Source organism: Carlito syrichta, unplaced genomic scaffold, assembly GCF_000164805.1.
Source record: "Carlito syrichta isolate Samal-C Ts95f unplaced genomic scaffold, Tarsius_syrichta-2.0.1 Scaffold256091, whole genome shotgun sequence".
NCBI classification, from domain to species: domain Eukaryota; kingdom Metazoa; phylum Chordata; class Mammalia; order Primates; family Tarsiidae; genus Carlito; species Carlito syrichta.
Window position 1 is genome coordinate 172,096 of NW_007200187.1, and position 2,568 is coordinate 174,663.

The 2,568-nt window shown below is 41.1% G+C and overlaps 1 pseudogene; it reads right to left on the minus strand.

Annotated features, from left to right (window-relative positions):
* Positions 1-1,364: 1,364 nt before the first annotated feature.
* Positions 1,365-2,327, minus strand: LOC103253881 (annotated as a pseudogene).
* Between the last annotated feature and the right edge of the window lie 241 nt (positions 2,328-2,568).

Sequence of the window (2,568 nt, forward strand, 5' to 3'; positions counted from 1 at the left end):
CATGTCATCATTAATATTGCTTTAGGAGCATTCCAAGTTATCCCTAGCGAGCAGTCTGCTACTAGCTCTAGCCACCTTCTAAGAACCATGAAGTTCAAGCAGTGTCTGAACGCTTAGATCAATGAGTCATGAAGAAGCTAAAAGGAATGACTAGCATTCACAGAACTCCCAGACCCAAAGCACAGCACAGGGAATGCTGATGGATGCTCTCTGAGGCACAGCAGTTAAAATAACGCTTAGCCGTTTCTGCTCACAAATTATTTATCAATATTTTTGTATATTTCACAGCCATGTCTTTGAAGTATTGATATTTATATTGCCCTCGTTTTTTTCTAAATAGACTAAAATAGATTAAAAGTCACTTACTTTACAATATAGAAGTCAAAAATCTAAAATTAGAACTTCATAATTCTTGAGTTTAGGAACATCTCCTTTGACCATTTAAGTGTGAATGATTCAAACTGAACTGACATGTCATCCAAAAAGCTTTTTTTCCTCTACATTATTTCTTGCTGTGTCCCAGAAGCAAATAAGTTAATGAATTATTTGAATGGGAGGCTTGGGCTTTACGTTCTTGGGAGTAAAAGATGTTTTGGTTGGCATGTGCCATGTCGCTGAGATTATGGAGAATCCAAATGGAACATTTACTAATCTTTACTAATTTTGAATCAATAAAAGAAGAGGTACAGACTAGAAAGAATTGACTGAACGGTAAAAGCAAGGAGCAAAATTGACACACAAGTGTGTGTACACTGTAATCCAAAATTAAGGCATCACTCTTTTATTTTGCTACTGAGTTACTTCTTACTTAGAGTGCTCATTGCAGAATATAAGAAATTCATTGTTTATACACCACCAAACTTCCTCCGAATTGTGATTAAAGTGCATTCATTAATTAAATTATTTTGAATTATCTTTTCACATAAACATGATTTCTGAAATTCTGGGCATACCTGTGTCTCTAGATGACCAAGGTTTCTCAATTCAGATGAGTCTACTGAAAACTAAAGAGTTTAGAAGAGAATTACATTAAGGTATGCAAATTCACATACTCTTCGAAACTAAGCACTGACAATTAAGTACTACTTTTTCAAAACTCCCTGGGATGCCTATTAAAAATGCAGAATTCACCTTGGACCACTAAATAAGATGTTTTAGGGTAGAGATCAGAGATCTATATAATCAAATAAACTCCATCCCTACCTTTCCCTCAGTTTCTAGGACTTAGTTTCTAGGACTTGGTTTCTGAGTCCTAGAAAGTCTAGAGAAACAAAACCCTTCATATTGTATTATCTCTCTCTTTTTTTTCCTTTAGAAACATCAGCCTTATTTCCATGTTGCCTAAGAGCCTGTGGAAGAACAGCTTAAGACCACTCAGTGGTTGTCTCTACCCAGTCAGTGACCCGAGGAGTGGGAGCTGCAGACCAGTCTTCCATGGCAGGCTGAGCACGCCTGTCTTCAGTAGGAAACTGCTGAATTGCCACAGTGGGCACCTGTATACCTTCAGACAAGTCTTCAATCTCAGGCTGAGTAGCAGTGAACTCAGGAGCTGGAGCAGTCCATTCACCCTGAAATAATTGCTTGGTCACAGCTTTTTCAGCAGCAGCCTGCTCTTCCTTTTCAATCTCTTCAGGATGTCTGTAAAAGTAGAGATCAGGCATAACCTCCCACAGGTGTTCATGGGAGCTGGTGCCACGCATGCGCAGAACTTCCTGAGTCAGCATCCACATCTGACCCACTGAGTGATCTCCCTTGTTTTTGCATGGTCTGGCAATGCCCATAGAGCGCAGAGGAGAGTCTGTCACACCGAGTAACGGTGAGCAGGTTAATATAAGATGCCTCTGTGGGAGGCTGGTGGTCAGCACTGTGATCAATAACCACCAGCAGACAAGGATCCCGGAAGGTGGCCTGGATCTGGTTGGTGAAGGTTCCAGGAGTGAAGCAGTCAGCAAGAGGAGTGGCTCCAGTGGCAGCAGCAAACTTCAATATAGCCCGCTGGCTAGTATTCCTGGAAGATATGACACTGACATCAGCCGGGTTTTTAATGATAACACTGACAGGAGCTGCAAGCAGAGGCTTCTCCCAGGTCCTCTTTAGATTCTTGATGTAGATGCCATCACTCTTCCTTTTATAGATGTACCATTCCATTTGGAAGTCGAGGTTGGTGCCACCTAAGTGGTTCCTGCTACAAGGAATTTGAGGACATCCTCTTCCTTCATTTGCAGGGCATCAAGGCTCTGGACATTATGAAAGTTTCCCTTTAAGTTATGATGGGAATTTAGAACAATGCAGTATGGACCCCTCTCTGGGTAGCACAGAAAAGCCATATTGTATTCTCAATCCCCATGGTTTCACAGCAAGCAAATTGCATGGCATCTGATTTGTAAAAGCATACTCTAGTTGGGATTTTTCTTTTTTCTGTCATATCAAGAAGTCTGCATATAGTTGACAGCTGGCTTCAACAGTGTGTGATGTCAAGGCGAGAGTCAAGGTCACTGCACTCTTGACCTCTTCCTTATGATGGTTACCTAACACCAGAAAATATCACTGCTCAGCTCACATGAAAAG